Source organism: Loxodonta africana, chromosome 9 (assembly GCF_030014295.1).
Source record: "Loxodonta africana isolate mLoxAfr1 chromosome 9, mLoxAfr1.hap2, whole genome shotgun sequence".
Lineage (NCBI taxonomy): Eukaryota > Metazoa > Chordata > Mammalia > Proboscidea > Elephantidae > Loxodonta > Loxodonta africana.
Window position 1 is genome coordinate 89373570 of NC_087350.1, and position 20314 is coordinate 89393883.

The following is a 20314-nucleotide window of genomic DNA, read 5'->3' on the forward strand; positions in this document are numbered from 1 at the left end:
TGTTTAGCTAAATTCTTTTTTTTTTTAATTCCTGTTATGATGTTAATATGGCCCGAATTGAAGTTATTCATTCCATGTATCCAGTATAGTCGTTCATAGTAAAAGTGAAAAGAATCTAAACCCTTTATAAAACAAGACATAAGATTTATATTTTCACTCCAGGAAAAAATGTATCTAACAGTTGAAAGAATTCTTTAAAAGAAGATCGATCCGTTGTATCACTAAAAGTCTCAAAGATGAAACCAAAACTTCATATAAAGCTGTAAAGTAAATACAAGACTGTTACTTCTTTCGTGTATTTCTGTAATGCTGGGGATTAGACAGGAAGATAGTGAATTCTGTTCTTACCTAGCATGCAATTTTGATTTGGATGAGCAATTGTACAAACAAATATTTTTACTGTGATCTGCAGGGTATAGGTTAAAGTTATACAACAGTTAGCCACCCCGATTAACACACACCAGCAACTGGACGTTCTCAGTCAGTCATCACAGTATACTGTGAAGCGGGTATTATTATATTCGTTATATAGATGAGGAAACTAAAGCTCAGAGAAGTAAAGTATATTGCCCAAGGTCTCACAGCTGTTGAGTGGTAAAGTTGGATTTCAGCCCAGGCAGTTTCACTGGCTGCCATGTAGCCCAACACCTAGCACAGTGCCTCCATGTAGTAGGTACTCATGTTATTAATTGAAGGGAGGGGAATGAAGCAAGTATTGAGGGCCTGCTAACACTCTACAGTACCCAAGTGTGAATCCCTGTTACGCTGCCTAGGGAAGTTACTTAACCTCCCTGAGGCTCATGTTTTAAACATTTTAAATGGGCAGAGGGGTGGTAATAACTACCTCACATGATTTTTTAAAAAAAATTAAGATGTTTATCTCAGTACCAGACTGGTTCTTAATACCTGCTTTTTTATCCAGTCTGACCATCACTGCCTTTTAATTGGGGATATTTATAGCATTAACATTTAATGTGATTATTGATATGGTTAGGTTAAATCTCTCATCTTGCTATTTGTTTTCTGTATGTTCCGTTGTTCTTTGTTCATTTTTTCTTCATTTTCTGCTTCTCTTGCATTAATTATCTTTTTACAATCCCATTTTATCTCTTTTGTTGGCTTATTAGCTGTAACTTTCTTTGTTATTCTCATAGTTGCTTTAGGATTATAATGGGACTCCCTGGGTGGTGCAAGTGATCTTTTTTGTTGTTGTTGTTAGGGTTATAATACACATCTTTAACTTACAGTCTATCTTCAAGTGGTATACCATTTGACATGTAGTATAAGAACCTTACAATAGTACACTTTCATTTCTCCCTCCTCATCTTTGTGCAGTTGTGGTCACATACTTCTACATATTACATAAACACCAAAAACCTAAATCTAACCAGTTGCCATCTAGTCAATTCCAACTCATGGTGACCCCATGTGTTTCAGAGTAGAGCTCTGAAATTTTCCATGGCTGTGATCTTTCGGAAATAAATTGCAAGGCCTTTCATTCAAGTCACCTCTAAGTGAATTTGAACTACCAACAATAAATGGAACAAAAACTTGAGAAAACTGCGAGAAGAAAGACAAATCCATAATTATTCTCGGAGATTTAAATACTCTTCTCACAATGTTTGATAGAACAAGAAGACAGAAAATCAGTAAGGATATAGAAGGCTTGAACGACACTATCAACCAACTTGACGTGGACCTTTATAGAGCACTCTACCCAACGACAGTAGTTTACGCATTCTTTCTTAGAGCAGACGGAACAGCAAGATAGACCATGTTCTGAGTCATATGTCACAGTAAATTTAAAAGGATTCAAGTCATACAAAGCATGCTCTCTGATCAAATGGAATTAAATTAGAAACCAATAACAGATACGTGGAAAAACTTTAAATATTTGGAAACTATATAGCACTTTTGAAAGATTAGGTAATTTCCAAATTATCTGTGTGTGTTTGGAGGACAAGCAAGAAGGAGTTCAGGGAGCGGAAAGAGAGAGAGCACAGTGTTGTGGAATGATTTTTTTCTAAAGAGTGAAACTCACCCTGCCTTTAATGTCTCTCCCCACTACAATTTTTCACATTGATAACATCATGCTTCTTCTAAAATTAAATCTGATTATCCCTTCTGCTTTAAATAACTCTCCATCAGTGACAGAATTAAGTCCAAAATCCTTGTGACGCAATCTCTCTTCATCTCTAACCGCACTTTCTACAAGTGTGTGTGGTACCTGTTTCTTTTGTTGCTTGTAATGCATTATCCCTTTGCTTGTCTGCCTTCCCCTCTAGTTTGGAGGGGAGGATTCATGTCTTTCATTTTTGCATGCCAGTGCCTAGTATGGTGCCTGGCACAGGGCGTGCTTCCAGTAAATGTTAGTTAAATGGATATAATATGAAACACTCGTTTCTTTGTGTTTTCCAGAGAAGATTCATTCCCTGCAAATTGGGATAAATGCCATCTTTGTGTAATCAGAAACTTTTTTTGTGTGTGTCTGAAAAGTCCTTCATTAAAATTGAGCCTGTGCACAGCCTGGCTCTAAAATTTCAAAGACCTTAGGCAGTGATTTTTCAATCTTTTTGAAGTAGTAACACCCTATCATTTTCTGTTTCTGCATTCGTGCCTCACTATTTAGTCTCTTGCTGAAATGGTCTTTTTAAATTAACTGCTTGGTGAATTGCTAAGCATTTCCATCAGACTAATTAGGACAATGGTAAGTATCCGTCTCTGGAGCATGGACATTCAAGAAACCTGATCCGGTATTTAGAAAATCATTCCTGAGCTTAGAGTTGGCTCAAACTGGCACCTTCTGGCATTTGCTTGTGGGTGGGGAATGTGGAATGCTTTGAAAGCTGAATGGGTTTGTCAAGTTTTAAAACTCCCTTATGGCTAAAGGAAAACAACATTCATTGTTTAAAAACACCACTGTTTGTTTTTTCTGCTTTTCTGTTCTTTGGATCCTGGATCTGCAAAAATACTCACGCCCAGCCTTTTGCTCCATGTACCTTTCCTAAGATGTTTCTGGAGATGTGAGTGATGTGGAAATCTTTATTTTGATTGTTCAGGATGTTCAGAACACATGGGAAAAGTCAGCTTTAATGCACATGCTGAATATTTTGGAGAAGGACCATATTTCTGCTTGTCATTGCAGGCATATAGTAGAGTTGTTAGGAGCATGAGTCCTGGGGTCAGACCAAACAAACAAACAAAAAAAAGCCAAACCTGTTGCCATCGATTCTGACCCATGGCAACCCTGTAGGACAGAGTAGAACTGCCCCATAGGGTTTCCAAGGAGCAGCTGTTGGATTCAAACTGCCAACCTTTTGATTAGCAGCCGTATCACTTAATCACTGTGCCACCAGGGTTCAAATCCCTGCTTTTCTACCTCCCAGCTGTGTGACTGTGGACAAGATATTCAACCTCTCTGTGCTGCCTCAGTATCCTCATCTATTCAACAGAAATAATAATAAAACCTACACCATAGAATTGTTTCAAGATTAAATGGGCTAACATGTAGAATGCTTGAAAGGGTAACTGGCACAGGGTAAGTACGTGATAAAATTCAGTTGTTGCTGTCATCACCATTATCATCGTCAAGCAATTGAATGAGGAGTTCCCATATCTGATTATTAAATCACACCAATTCTACAGCCATGATTCTAGGTGGTACCACCTCAGTCACAAGATTATTTTATTAGCTTGAACCCATCACTACCTCACTGCACGTAGCAGAGAGTATTGCCTTAGGTTAAAGTCTTATTCTAGGGCACAGGAGAGAGTGCACATGAGGTAATTTCTAGAGGCTTTATTCTGTTTCATATCTGCCTACTTTGGTTCATTTCCTTTGCCACTATTAAGTTCCTTATCATCTCTCATCCAGATTAATCCAGCAGCTTCCTCCCTTTTGGTCTCCATGACTTTACTCCTTAGCTACCCTCCTATCCCCTACTCAATTCATCTCCACATAGGAGGCAGAGAGATCTTTCCAATATAAAACTTGGACCTCTTCCTTCCCTTGTTTTAAAAACCTTCAGTGACAACCTTTGTCTCAAGAAGAAACCTGCAGTCCATGGTGAAACAAGTCTTCTGGGATTTGATCCCAGCAAATCTCTCCATCCTTTTCTTTTCCCACTCATCCCCTCAGGTAGGGCCTTAGTGAGCTATTTTAGTCCCTCCAACTCACCTCGCTCTCTCATCACTGGGCCTTTGCACATGCTGCTCCCACTACCTGGACCACACTCACGCCTTTCACCTGGATGAACTTTGTCAATCAGGATTCATCTTAAGTAGGTGTCCTCTTTTTCTAGACCCCTACCCCAGCTTTGGATTTAGAGTATTCCAGACCTTTAGCTTCATGAGGGCCCACACCATGTCTGTGCACCAGCTTATGCCTAATTGCCTGGCATATGTTTATTAATGCTTGCTGAAAGTGAAGAGGACTTGAAGTACTTACTAATGAAGATCAAAGACCACAGCCTTCAGTATGGATTACACCTCAACATAAAGAAAACAAAAATCGTCACAACTGGACCAATGAGCAACATCATGATAAACGGAGAAAAGATTGAAGTTGTCAAGGATTTCATTTTACTTGGATCCATAATCAACAGCCATGGAAGCAGCAGTCAAGAAATCAAAAGATGCATTGCACTGGGCAAATCTGCTGCAAAGGATCTCTTCAAAGTGTTGAAGAGCAAAGATGTCACCCTGAAGACTAAGGTGCGCCTGACCCAAGCCATGGTATTTTCAATTGCATCATATGCATGTGAAAGCTGGACAATGAATAAGGAAGACCAAAGAAGAGTTGACACCTTTGAATTGTGGTGTTGGCGAAGAATATTGAATATACCATGAACTGCCAAAAGAACGAACAAATCTGTCTTGGAAGAAGTGCGGCCAGAATGCTCCTTAGAGACAAGGATGGTGAGACTGCGTCTTACATACTTTGGACATGTTGTCAGGAGGGATCAGTCCCTGGAGAAGGACATCATGCTCGGCAGAGTACAGGGTCAGCGGAAAAGAGGAAGACCCTCAACGGGGTGGATTGACACAGTGGCTGCAACAATGAGCTCAAGCATAACAACGATTGTAAGGATGGCGCAGGACCAGACAGTAGTTTGTTCTGTTGTACATAGGGTCGCTATGAATCAGAACCGACTCAACGGCACCTAACAACAACAACATGTTTATTAAATAAGTATTAGCATGAATACTCAGGGCTCTCTTTATTGTCTGTGCTTATGGTATTGCACCTAACTCATTATTACGCATTGCTTTTATGAGTTTATTTGTGTCTCCCATTATACTGTGAGCTCGCACAAGGCTGGGTCCTTGTCTTATACATCATTTTGTCCCCCAGCTTCCAGGATAGTGCCTGCTATGAAGCAGTAAGTACTAGAAGAATGAATATTACATACCACTGACATCCTGTTTAAAGTTTTCCCAAATTCTAAAGCAAGGGGACTTGTGGACTTCTGTCAATTCTTGGATGCTATCCCAATGATACTACTGAAATTTTAAGCAAAATTTACATGTAAGTTTTTTTAAGTGGTGGATCCATAGCCTCCATCAGATTCTCAAAAGGGTCTCCGATGCCCCAAAATATGAAAATTGTGTCCTAAAGAGTTATTTTTTTTTTAAATTGTTGTGCAATAGAATGTTTTCAAGTTAGATTGATGAGTCATTGCAGGCTATTTGACCCAATGAGGCAGAGGGCTTATGTCTCCAGAACTGCTGTAGGAACAGTTTTGATTTGCAGCCGAGTTCTAGAAGCATCGAGAACTTTGAAGTCCCTGGAAGCAGCACCATACAGTGTCTTGATTCAGCATCCTATGAGTAGATGTTTTTCTGTTCAAAACTGAGAACCTTCTTAGATCCAGTTTGGCTAGACATTTTCTCTGGCTTCCATCCATAGACTCGGCTTTTTTTTTCTGGCCTAGACCCACACAAACAAAAGGAGACTAGAGCTCCTGTAAGGAGCTAAGAAAAAGCACATTTTAAAAATAACTTGAGCAAATGAATTCATTTTGCACAAGCAACTCAGCTACGTAAAATAAACATCTTTAGACTTTTGCAATAGCAGTTCCTGAATACGTAAACAACCCTACGATCCACATGAGCTGAGTCACTTGCTAAACAGAAGGATCCCTGGTCCCAAGCCTGGGGGAATAAAGAGCACCTTCGAGCCCTGATGGTGCAGTGGTTAAGAGTTCAGCTGCTAACCAAAAGGTCGACAGTTCAAATCCACCAACCACTCCTTGGAAACCTTATGGGGGCAGCTCTACTCTGTCCTGTAGGGTCACTGTGAGTCGGAATCGATGGCAATGAGTTTGGTTTTTATATAATAAAGGGTCAATGGAGCCCTGGTGGTGCTGTGGTTAGCCGTTTGGTTGCTAACCAAAAGGTCGGCAGTTTGACTCCACTAGCCACTCCTTGGAAGCCCTATGGGGCAGTTCTATTCTGCCGTATAGGGTCTCTATGAGTTGGACTTGAGTCGACAGCAACGGGCTTTTGTGTGTGTGTGGGAACAAGAAGGGAATAACCCAACCCAACGATAATAAGGAAGTCTCATGACTAGATGCTCAAAATGCTAGCTTTTCAAACTGAAAACCAAGATGGGGTAGGTGTGGGGGGCTACAGCCTATGCCTCGGGCTCCTGCTCAGACCCTACCAGGCCCTTGCCTTCTCTAGGGAAAGCCAGAGTCTACTAGCTCTCATGAAGTCAGAGGAAGCCCCACAGGTTTTACCACGTGCTCTCTGACAAGATAATGGTTCCACTGAAACTGTGAAAACATACTTGGCCAGCGAAGCCTATACTATTCCAGTAAGTTGGTGCCCAGTCCTAGTTTTTCAAGCATAATATTATGTTCTTTCTAATGAGCCCCGTATTGTTACAGTAAACTTAGGCTGACTTTATCTCAGTGCTAGAATAACTCATTATAAATAATAGACACTATTATTCTGTAGAGCTCTCCTTCAAAAACTAAAAGGGCTTTCTCACTCCTTAGCAGTAGTCAGCTCCTTTCTATGTGGGAAGCACTGTGTCAGAATAAGTACCTTAGAAGGGATAGAACTTGAAGGAATTCAGAGAAACAGTGCTGGAATCATTTTTAAAAACTAGAAAGTGTAAACCATGGGAAGGGGTTAAAGAACTTGCTATTGTTTATCCCGGAGGTGTGGAAAAGATTGGTAAAACTTAGTATTATATTTCAGATACACAAATGATAATGCTAAAAGTAAAAATAGCTACCACTTATTGAGTGCCAGCTATGTGCCAGGTGCTTTACACGTAGTTTCTCATTTAACCCTCACAACAATCTTGTAAAGTGGATATCTTCACAGTACATGATGAGCACACTGAAGCATAGGTTATATGATTGTCCAAATGTGGTAGACATTTTTTGTAAGTATTCTGTTTTGTTTGTTTTCTCTTTTTCCACCTGGAAGTTGAATTGCACATTTGTTTGTGTTGAACGCAGGCATGGCCACATGACTCACTTTGGCCAAAGAAATGTGAACAAGTGACATGTGTCACTTTCAGACAGAAGGTTAGAGAGCCAGTGTGAGCCTTGCCTCTTTTTCACTCTGCCACAGTGACCATCAACATTCCAGGTAGTGACTGCTCTGACAGCCTAGTCCTGCAGTGGGGACTACTGAAGCAGAGCCCCCTTTCGCACCTGCATCAACCCAAGATGTGCATATTACATGAGCAAGACATTAGCCTTTGTAGCTTTAAGCCACTGAGTTTGAAGGGTAGTTTGTTTCTGTAGCAAAACCTAGTTTTATCCTAACTGATACATCAAGTCACGTAGTTGAATAAAGCATGGCCTGCCTCCACAGCCCACACCATATTCTTCACTTATTTGCTCCCTTCCAGGCAGAGAATGATAGCTAAGTATCTTCAACCTAATTCGAGGACCAGAAAAGATGGTCATTATCTGTGGTGCCACGGGACAGATCAAGACTAATGGTTAACACAAGAAGTGAGGAGGTTTGGAGAGTAGTACTATTAAAGTTTTATTCAGAAGAGAAAAACAGTTAATATTTTGATGTATTTACTTCCACACATTTTTTTTTTTTTAGTAAAGCAAAAAGAAAGTTTTATTTGGCATATATTCAGAAAGGCAAAAGATGGGAAGCGGACAAGCATGTTGGCAGAGCCATGTCTGCCTGAGTCTAAGGAAATATTACAGAGCAGACAAAAGTGGGAAAATGGACAAGCATGCTACCACAGCCATGTCTGTCGGAGTCCCAACTTCCAGGCATTTTAAATGTGCACTTTAGGTGTATTTTCTCAGAGAGAATTCTACTTAAGGGAAGTTTTATTAACAGAATTCCTGACTTGGAATTGTTTTCTCTGTTTCAGTGTTTCTCTCTGTTCGTCTGAGCTTATTTTCTAGTAGACCCAATGTCTTAGGCTGGGTCCTCTTGAGAAGCAAAACCAGTAAAGCGTATAAATATATATGGAGAGAAATTTACATCAAGGATATGGCTCACACAGTTGTAGAGGCTGAAATATCCCAAGTTTGTGTATCAGGCAGGAGGCTTCTCCTTATTCACTTACCACAAGAGCTAGTGAACTCAAGATTGGCAGGTCAGAGAGCAGGGCCGTAGCTCAGGCTGCAAAGATCGACAAATCCCAAGACTGGCAGGCAAGATGGCAGGTAAGCTGCTAGCTCAAGTCTCAAGAACTGGAGGTCAGATGAACAGGAGCCAGCTGCAGGATCCAGAGTAAACAAAAGCCCAAGAACCTTGCCAGAAAGTCCATCTATACTGGATACAGGCCACACCCCCAAGAAACCCTCCTTCAAATTATTGGCTACTCAGAGCAGATCCCATCATGGAGGTGATCACATTATGTAAAATCTCATCATGGAGGTGATCACATCGTTTTACAACTGCCAAACAACAACATAATGTCATAACTGCCAAACCACTAAGAATCATGGCCTAGCCAAGTTGAAACACACCTTAACCATCACATCCAACAACCATAACCTTTTCCTCTGCTAGCCAGCATACAAGATGGCCCTTATTTCTGGTCTACCAGAAACCCAAGAATCTTGGTCTGGGTTCCCCCCAAATCAGAGCCTGAGACAAGGACTTGAGTATAGTTATTTTATTTGGGAGGTGATGCCAAGATGCACAAGTGAGAGAGCAGATGAACTGGAAAAAGGAGGAGAAAAAGCCATTATAAGAATACATTTGAAAATTGGCCACTTTAGAAAATTGAAGCTCAATCCTACTTGGATCTCTAAGAATCGTAAAAAAATGCCTCCCAGAATTGTTCACCTTAAGGGTAGAAGGATCCTATTGTTTGTTACTCAGGGCATTACCTAATCCTGCCTCCCCTGCACAGACACTGTGCTTCCTCTTGGGCTGAGCAGGCTCCCACAGCTGTGAAGAAAGCCCTAAGGCAGATAGCACAAGAATACGTGGTGAGTGCTTGAGATCCAGAAAACTGGGGACCATAAATGCACCGAAACCAGAGATGCTCCCAGAGGATGTGATGCAGGGCACCAAGGACGTCTACTACACCAAGCCCACTCCCTAAACACTAATCTTAGTTCTCATAGGGCTGCTGATGGATGTGAGGAGACACAAAATAGTGACTAAGAGCACCAAAAAAGCTATGTGTGAACCTTGGGCAAGTTTCCCAGTCTTTACAAGGGAGTAGTAATATCTACCATGCACAGTTATTGTTGAGTATTGTTGTTAGCTGCCATCGAGTCAGTTCTGACTCATAGCGACCCTATGTACAACAGAACAAAACATTGCCCAGTTCTAAGCCATCCTCACAATCCTTATGCTTGAGCCCATTGTTGCAGCCACTGTGTCAATCCATCTCATTGAGGGTCTTCCGCTTTTTCACTGACCCTCTACTTTACCAAGCATGATGTCCTTCTCCAGGGACAGATCCCTCCTGATAACATATCCACAGTATGCGAGATGTAGTCTCTCCATCCTTGCTTCTGAGTAGCATTCTGGTCGAACTTCTTCCAAGACTGTTCTGTTCATTCTTTTGGCAGTCCATGGCATATTCAATATTCTTCTCCAACATCACTATTCAAAGGCGTCAGTTCTTCAGGCTTCTTTATTCATCATCCAGCTTTCACATTTATAGGAGACAATTGAAAATGCCATGGCTTATATCAGGCGCACCTTAGTCTTCAACGCGATGTCTTTGCTTTTCAACACTTTAAAGAGGCCTTTTGTAGCAGATTTGCCCAATGCAATGCATCTTTGTTTTGTGAGGATTACGTGACCTGATGTATGTGAACATGCCCAGCACAGTTCTAGCACATGGTAGGTGCTGGGCAAATGTTAGTTCCCTGCTCTCTGTCCTCTGTAAAAGCTCCGGAACTGCACTAGACGCTGAGGCAAATGGACTGGAGGTCTTTCCAACTCTTTATTTAATGATGCTGTGATCTTTCTTGGGCTGCCTACCAGTTGTCTGTTGGATTAGAATTCTTGCTGTGGCAAGTGATAGAAGTGCCACTCTAACTTAAGAAAAAGGGGTCTTTTGACTTTTATAACTGGGAACTCCAGGGTTGACACTGGCTGGGCCTCATGCACTCCTGGATCCAGGAATTTAAGCAATGTCATCAACTCTTTCTCTTTGTATCTCTGTCAGCTGTGCTTATCTCACTGTTTCTTTCTTTCATAGATAGGTCTACCCATATTTGGGAACCGTGAGAGGGGGATGGTATGGACTTGACTGAAGAGAGCTCCAGTTTATATCATTCCTACTTTGTGTCCTCAGAGTTTGTGTATAAATTCTCAGGAAAGAATCCCTCCACTTGGTCTACTTGGATTAAGTACTTACCTTGTGGGCTACAGAACTGTAAGAGATAATAAAATCATTTTTGTTTTAAGCCACTAAGTTTTGGGATGATTTGTTACATAGCAATAGATAACTAAACACTCCCCTTTGCAATGTAAATTTGCAGCACTTCTGATCAATAAAACCAAAACAAAACCAGTTGAATCTATTTAGACTCAGGAGGACCCCTTGTGTGTCAGAGTAGAATTGGACTCCATAGGAATCTCAACAGCTAATTTTTTGGAAGTAAATTGCTAAGCCTTTCTTCCAAGACACCTCTGGGTGAACTTGAACCACCAGCCTTGCAGCCAAGAGCTTAATTAACCCTCGAATCTGTACTGGCCTTGTAACTTGCTTTGTGGCCAGTAGGATGATGTGGAAGTGATGATGTACCAGTTCTGAGCCAGGCTGTGCAGAGGCCCTGTGCACCTCTGCTCTCTCAGAACCCTGCCATTGCTGTAATGGAGGCTAGCTCATTGGAAGATAAAAGAACACACAAGGCAGAACTGAGTGGTTTCAGTCAAAGCCATTCAAGACCAGCCAGTCCTTCTCTAAACGTGTCTGTGACCACAAACACCAGCAAATCTATCCCAAATTAGTTGAGTCTGGCCCTAATCAGCAGAACTGCCCAGCTGACTCATAGGCTCATGAGAAATAATAACTGGTTGTTGTTTTAAGTTACTTAGTTATGCAACATTATTATGGCAACAGATAGCTGTTACAAACAATATGGTAAAGATGAGGATATAATGACTGAAAGAGTACTGGCTCGTAAATAGCCACTCAATATACAATATGATCCCATTTTTTATTTTAATAAAATCTCAATTATAGATTTTGACATTGGTTATCTCTGAGTGGGGCCATAATGGGTAATTTAAGTTTCTTTGCTATGCTTCTTTATATTATCTGATTTGCTTCAATTTTGTTTTTATAATAACAAAAACTAAGGCCACAGAAATCTTTTTATTGAATCCAAAACACCTGGGGTGACCTGCCCTGATATGACAATTTCTTTCTTCTTCTAAAGCACTGGCTATTTCACTGAGGACCTTGGAGGGCACAGAGGGAGAGGGTGACACAGTCAGGCTTTGTTTGACACCAAATGAATGTGCTGAGTCTTTCAGTTGTTCCAAAATGACTCTGTGTGTTTTGCTGAAGCTCTACACAGGGCCAAATTCAGCCCCTGAGTGGAAATATGTGATTCCATTGGCATTGGCAGAAGCTGTAAATGGAACCATCCTGAATGTGCTGTGATGATGGGGGCCTACCCAAGGTAACTCTTCTATCAACCAGTGGCAGCAAGCACAAGCATGGCTGTTACAACCTCTTCTCTCTGCCTTCTGTATTGCTGCCTCACTCTCTTTCCCTCCTCTTATGTCTTAGTGGAGAGTGTCTCTGTCCTTTAGGCTGCCTGGTCAACCCACCTTTTGGCACTGTCACCCTACCCTATCCCATGTGGCTCTGGTTGGTTCTCATTACTGCGAGGGCCCCATCTTCCAGGCATGGCATCATTCTACTATATTCTATTGGTTAACTCAAGTCTCAAGGTCAACCAGACTCAAAGGGGAGAGTGACAAAGACTCTGTAGACATCTTTAATACACCATAAGGTGGTTATAGAATAGGGTGGAGAATAAAGGATTTTTTTTGCAATCAATCTGTTACATTATCCCATTTAAGTGTCCCAGCCCAAATATCTAAGGGCTTTAGAGTAGAATCAAGCACTAGATCTGATAACACATTTGAACTATTTCCTGACTTATAGAAAAGAAAAAAATAGACTTGTAGCTAAAAACCCTAACTTTAGATTTCAGTCTTGCCACTTACTGGCCTTGTGACATTGAGCAGATCACTCAACTTTCTGAAAATGACTCAAATTCCAGTCTCTTCATCTGCAAAATGAAGACATAAATAAAAGCTATAAATATATCAGTGTTGTCCAGTAGAAATACATAGCCACATATGTAAATAATAAATTTTTTAATAACCACAATTAAAAAGTAAAAAGCAACAGGTAAAGTTAATTTTAACATTGTATTTAACCCAGTATATCCAAAATATTATCATTCTAAAGTATAATCAACATAAAAAGTAATTGAGATATTTTACATTCCTTTTTTTTTTTTGTACTAAATCTTTGAAACCTGGTGTGTATTTTACACTTACAATATATCTCAGTGCACACTAGCCACATTTCAAGTGCTCAATAACTACATGTGGCTAGTGGCTACCATATTGGACTTCCAGCACAGGTCTACATCGTTGAGAGGATAATGGATGTGAAATGTGCTAGTGCATAATAGGTACTCAATAAAGTTGTAAGCCTCCTTCTTTGGTGATAGACTTCCTGTTTTCTGAAATAATGAATAAAAACTGGCAAGGAGTGAAGAGTCCATAGATCTGAGCCATACAGGGCAGAAGTTGTATCCAAGAAAAAGTAAACAATTTTTGTCCTACTAAAAATGCTAGGCAAGTCACGGAAAAGAAAAAGGTAAAAGGGAAAATGTAAAAGAAATGAGTGTTTTGGTAGATGTAGTCTTCTAAAAATAAATCAAGGAATGGGGAAACTACAGTTAGGATAAAAGGGAGGGTGGCAAACAAAGCTCACAAAAGGAAGGAATATTTAAAGAAAGATTATGCTAGACTCCTAGGTCATCAACCACGAAGATTCAATAACATCCAACCTGGAAGAGGGTGGAGGTGGGGGCAGGAGTGAACAGGAGGAAAGAAGATTGCTTTGAAATCACTCTTGGATTCCTTTGAAGAGTGCTGGTGGTGTAATGGTTAAAGCTCTGGGTTGCTAACCTAAAGATCAGCTGTTGGAAACCCACCAGCTGCTCTAAGGGAGAAAGATGTGACAATCTGCTTCTGTAAAGATTACAGCCTTGGGGCAATTCTATGGGGGCAATTTTACTCTGTCATGTAGGGTCCTTATGAATCGGAATCAACTTGAGGGCAACTTGGATTCCTTTATGAACAGACATGCATGTAAGCATTAAAGTTTAAAGAAGGCATATCTAATCATTCCTGTACGAACCACTGCTCATCTTTGGCATTCCTTCCTCCTTCCCTTTCTTATGCCTTCCTGTTTCTTTCCTCTCTCCTTTCCCTTCCTCCATTACTTCCTCCTTTTTTCCTGTTTACTCCTATTCCTCCTTCTCTTTTCACTCTGGGTGTATGTTGGAATGTAATGGGTTGACTCCGGGTAAAGATGTGAAATATAACAGGACCAGGGGCCTGGAAAAAAAAAACAGTATCCTGAAGCTGATTACACCTCAACATAAAGAAAACAAAAATCCTCACAACTGGACCAATAAGCGACATCATGAAAACAGAGAAAAGATAGAAGTTGTCAAGGATTTCATTTTGCTTGGATCTACAATCATTGTTCATGGAAACAGCAGTCAAATCAAATGATGTATTGCATTGGGTAAATCTGCTGCAAAAGACCTCTTGAAAGTGTTAAAATGCAAAAATGTCACTTTGAGGAGTAAGGTGACCCTGACCCAAGCCGTGGTGTTTTCAATCATTTCATATGCATGTGAGGGCTGGAAAATGAATAAGGAAGACCGAAGAAGAATTAACACCTTTGAATTATGGTATTGGCGAAGAATACTGAATATACCATGGACTACCAGAAGAATGAACAAATCTGTCTTGAAAGAAGTACATGCAGGATGCTCCTTGGAAACGATGATGGTGAAGCTTCATCTCACATACTTTGGACATGACATCAGGAGGGACCAGTCCCTGGAGAAGGACATCATGCTTGGTAGAGGGTCAGTGAAAAAGAGGAAGACCCTCAATGAGATGGATTGACACAGTTGCTGCAACAATGGGCTCAAGCATTACAACAATTGTGAGGATGGCTCAGGACAGGGCAGTGTTTCATTCTGTTGTACACAGATAGGGTTGCTGTGAAGTGGCTTGGTACCTAACAATAACATTCTGTAACTGAGCCAGCTTTTCTTACACTGGAGTGTAGGGAGAGCTCAGGGTATTGCCACATGTACAAGCCAAGCATTTCCATTTAGCACCCATCAAGGTAAAATATGCCTTTGCAAAACGCTGAACTATAAAATGGCCTTTTCCTAAGAGTGCCATAGTCACGGGCCAACAGCAACAGTGAAAACCCCTCCGAAACCAAGACAAATTCCTGAATTGGAAGCCAGGAGATCTGGGTTCTAATAGCAGCTCTGTTCCTAACAATCTGCGAGACTCAGACTGGTGACTTGGGCGCTTGGGCCCCATCTGCTTGTTGAGGGCTTAGGATTTTTGAGGTCCTTCCCCGCCTGGTGATTCTCTTTCTAGCAGGTGTGCTTTTCTGTTGGCTTCTGGTGCTGACTCTGCCTGCAGTTTGAGAAGCAATGAGGAGCAACTTAAAATGAAAACTTGGTTTAGCATCTGCTGAAAGAAACAGATGAAGAACACAGGAAAAGAAAAAGAGATGGAAAAGGAATAAACGTGTAATTCGGTTTAGTAGAAAGAAGGGTTGCTATTCTGGGACATTGAGTAGAAAAGTTGAGTTACCTAACTAAAAAAAAAAAAAATTTTTTTTTTTTTTTTTTTTTTCTGCCATAAATTCTCTTTGGATCAAGTAACAAAGAAAGAAAGAGGAAAGAGGAGAGGAAAAAAGAAAGGAAAGGAGAGAAGAAAAAAGGGAGGGAAGGAGGGAGGAAGTAAGTTATTCATTCATCTCTATAGAAACTGATGAGCATTAGGCAATAAGATTTAGAGAAAATTTAACTGAAAGTTTTCCAGTAAACTTTTCAGAGAGATGTTTGCCTCTGAAAAGCATCATTAGGTCTGTTAACTACCCAGGGCAGGTCTCTTTCATATTAGTGGCCCTGAAACAATATCATAATTGAGGCTGGCCAGAAGCCATTTAAAAATTCAATAATTACTCAACCCAAGGGGCTTTCCAAATGGTGAAGCAGCTTCTTAGGAGGAAATAAATATTGAGCAGTGGGTCAAACCTAATCAGAATCTTGAGGAAACAGGGTCCTGAATAGGTACAGCAGCTGAGGCTAAAAGTGGGTCAAGATGAGTGATACCCTCACTTTTGTCTCTAGCCCTAATTATGATGTGAATGGGAAAACCTTGTTTATTTTTTATACAAGGAAGGAAAGGAGTGGTATTTGGAGGCTCCCAATTCATCAGCAGCTGCCTTCAGTCTAACAGCAGAAAAGGTTACTCCCTTTATTTCTTACCTACAGACACTCAGGAAGAGCTGAGCAGGTTCAAAAGACTTTTCAGTTTGCCATACACAAGCATTTGGGAATTAATGACTGATTTGTTGACTCTGGTAGTAGGCATTGATCACAAAGTGGAAAGGCTGGGTATTTCCCCCTTCAAGAGAAAAGTCTATTTGAGATTCTCATTTTCCTTTCTTTTTTTGGTGGGGGGTATTTCAAGTTGGAAGCATCCATAACATACCACCCTCTTCTCAGTCTTCGCATGTCCTTCTATATTAATTACTTTAAAGGCACAACTGCCCAAACTCATTGAGCACACAGTGGTCGGACTTTCCCACTTGTCAAAGGTACTGGAATCTTGCTAAGGGTCCAAGTTACAGTGCCTTTAGATGAGACTACCTTAGTCTCTGGTTCTCTTGTCAGCTATCCCAATTCTCCTGGCAAATAACACTGGCGAATTTCTTTCTGTTGTTTAAAGCACTGAGGCAGACCACAAGAGTGCCATGCCTGATGCTGTGCAAAAATATCAGGTTCCTGGCACTCCTTGGAAACCCTATGGGGCAGCTCTACTCTGTCCTTTAGGATTGTTATGAGTGGGAATCGATTTGATGGCAAAGGGTTGGGGTTTTTTGGTCTCCCTTGGGACGGAGTCTCACTCATTAAAGATTTAAATAATAAAAAACAGTCTGGTTGAGAAAGTTGAAGAGGCATTGGGTTGCTATAAATAACAGAAACCAATTCTAAGTGCAGCCTCATTTTAATATATTTAAATTAAAAAAAAACTTAAGAAAGGACATTTACTATAGTCATAGAATCAATCGAAGGTAGACAATTGTCTGTTATAATGCCAGACTGCACCATCCCATTCAACTTGCACCGATGCAACTTTGAAAAATGTTATTGGTTCTTCCCAGCTTCCAAACTCTGTGACCTTTCTTTGCCTCAGTTCCACTTCCTCAAAATAGGATGGATATAATGTGGATTTCAGAGGAAATGACCATAGACATCTAGTGTCATTACACATGTTAAGAATTATACTAGCAGAAAGCGTGCTTTAAGGTAACATAGAGATCCTGTTCATGGTTTCAAATTACTTAAAAGTTAAAATTTTTTGTTTGCTTTTGTTTGAATTGCCATTACTTCAGCTTGGGGTGTGGGGGATCCATGCACATTTGTTTACAGGAACCAAAGTTCATTAACATAAATTCTAGTACCACAATGCTCTCATAAAGCGTTGAGACCAATCTGTCCAACCCTGTGATTAGTCAAGATCTTGAAAACAAAATCATGAAGGGTACATTATGGTTGAAAATTTGTTAGGTAGACAGATGTGTGAACTCTTCCTGCTTGGAATGGAAGGAAGGAAGGACTCTAAGAACATCTGCTGTTTGTTAGTAAATTGCCTATAGCCATTACAATAAATTACAATGAATTGTAATGGTAATGGTAATTTCTCATGTCATGTATGTACACATGAGTGAAGTGACACTGAGTATTTAGACTCAACCAAAGTGAACAGGAATACCCTCTCACCAAATCTAACCTGAGTTACCTCACCAGATATAATCTGATTAGCCCTTTTCAGAGCAATTTGACTGTGATTCTGTTTGTCAATGACTACACAAACATGCTTTCTCCACATTTACTCTATTGCCATTTGACTGCTATGATGTTGCTAGTGTGACACCCTTCCTAGATCCCTTCGCTCCTGTGGAACCCTCTCAGAGGTAGCTATAATGAGTAATTTGGCAACAGAATCTTTCTGGGATTTTTCTCATAAATCATTGAAGACCAGTATGGCATTCCTGTTATAAGGAATGTACAAAGCAGGAACTAAAAATGACAGAAATTAATTTAAACAGATTTGAGCAAGGAATGTGAATGTCTCTCATCCTATATCAAACCACTCGGAGATGTTATCTTTCTACTCCCAGTTCTAGAAGATCACAGCCCAAGAGACAGTGAAGCCTCTGGATTCAGTGCCGGAATGCAACACATGGCTGGGATCTCTTACCCTCTTGGGAAAGGGACTATGTGAGCGTGGTGTGAGAACTAAGTGCTGGTATTTACTGAGTACTTACTATGTGATGGGCACGTTCCCTGTATTCCCTCATTGAATACACACCCACCTATATTATTATTCCCATTGTATAGATCAGGTCCCTGAGACTCAGAGAGTCTGCCAGCTAGGTCTGTCTGACTCTGAAGCCCATTGCATTGAACCCTCTGCAACAGTGCTTCTCTCTGATGCAGCTTTTACATGATTCTGGCTCTCTCTCTTCCCTAGAAGAGCTTGGAGGTGGAATTTATGAATGTCCCCATCCAAATTCTGCAAGATTATTCCATAAGAACTTGGTAAGGATTCCCTGAAGCAGCCTAAAAGCTGACAACTTCATTTCCAACAAATGTACCCTTGTAACCTTTTCCACACAGACCATTAGTGGTCATGAGACCAGTAATCAATGCTCTAATTTCACTAGTTGTGTCATCCTGGGCAAGTCACTGCATCTTTTCAGTCCTGGTTACTTCATCTCTGGAATACAAATGGTGAAAACCGTACTTGTCTGAAGGCCAGTTATTTTCATTGTCCACTACTGCTTTCCTGCAGAACCCTAGAGGCTGTGCTTTGGAATCCGAATCATGGATTACCTCTTCTAATGTGACAAACAGCAGTCTCCAGCAAGAAGTAATTTTTTTTCTCTTCTACTTGTTGCTTTTTGAGTTATAGCTTCAGACATTTCTTTGGCAGCTCCTTCAAGTAATTTTCCCCAATTGATAACTGTTAACAAAAGTCATAAAATTTCCTTTAATCCTTAGTTGCACATTTGGGATCCCAGCATTTATCAGCTAACCACAATTCTTCACACCCTAGTTCCCATATAACTAGATTAATCTTGGGTTACAGAGCACATCTAGAATTTTTCTGTCTTCCTGTGTCTTTGCTCCTAAGGCTGTTTTCATCTGAAACAGTTTCTATACCTAATTCCAAAAATGTCCACCATCTTCAAGTCTACCTCCAGTGCCATGTCCTTATTGAAGCTCCCTCCAACACCTCCATCCAGAATTAATCTTTTCCATTCCTATGCTGGACAGCAATTTGTTGGGCCTCTTCCATATTACTCCCCTTAGTTTTCTTTGTGTTATGTTTATTTATAGTTCTCTTTTCTTCCTTAATAGATTATAAGCATCTTCAGGGCTAGACCTGGGTTATTCATTGTCATATGATAATGGCAGGAGAGTGTGAGTTATGGCCACAAATTTAAGTCACACTGCCAGGTTTAAATCCTGACTATATGATGTACTAGCTGCGTGGCCTTGGGCAAGTTACTTTGACTTTCCCAAGGCAGTGTTGTAGGCAGAATAATGCTTCCCAACAATGTCCACATTCTAATCTCCAGAACCCATGAAGATGTTACATTACTTCACAAAGGAGAATTAAGGTTACTGATCAGCTGACCTTAAAATAAAAAGATTAGCTTGGATTATCCAGGTGGCCCCAATGTAATCAGAAGCGTTCTTAGACGTGAAAGAGGAAGGCAGAGAGGAGGTGAAAGTGATACAATATGTAAAGGACTCCATCCACCACTGCTGGATTTGAAGATGGAGAAGGGGGAACATGAGCCAAGGAATGTCGGAAGCGTCTAGAAAGCAGAAAAGGCAAGGAAATAGATTTTTCTTGATAGAGAAGGTATCTGATGAAAATTCCTGGGGCAACAACAGCCTCCTCCCAAGTAGGAACTTGTGGGTGGAAGAAAAGGGCTAATAAAAGTAAAACTGGAATAATTTAAAGACACTTCCACCCTAACTGTTCTGGTTGATGAAGAGCAGCTATCTGAATGCCACGAGGTTCAAAGAAACTTCTGACTGGAGTTTGGGGGGTATAAACGGGGTGGACTATCCAACAGGCAAGGTAAGTACCATTCCCATTACCAGATCATCTGTAGTGAACAATTTCACTTTTCACCATATCAAAGATTCTGCTTCTTGGTATGGCTGCCATCTGTCTCTCTCCCAATCCCATAGCACTTTCATGCAGAATCAAAGCCTATTTTCAAATTTACAATCCCTAACAGGGATGGATTACCAGTAAGCAAGGTAAGCATGGGTTTACTCGTGCTTACCTACTAACCTGTAGAGAACAATTTTCTACATATTACTACAGATGAGAAAGTAAGTACCAGTAAGCCCATGCTTACCTTTCTTTAACCGGGTAATCCACCCCTGTGTGTAAATATTGGGGCAATTTGGGAATAAGGCCACATTACTCAATGATAAATGGAAGATTTGCTTGGCTGCTAGGT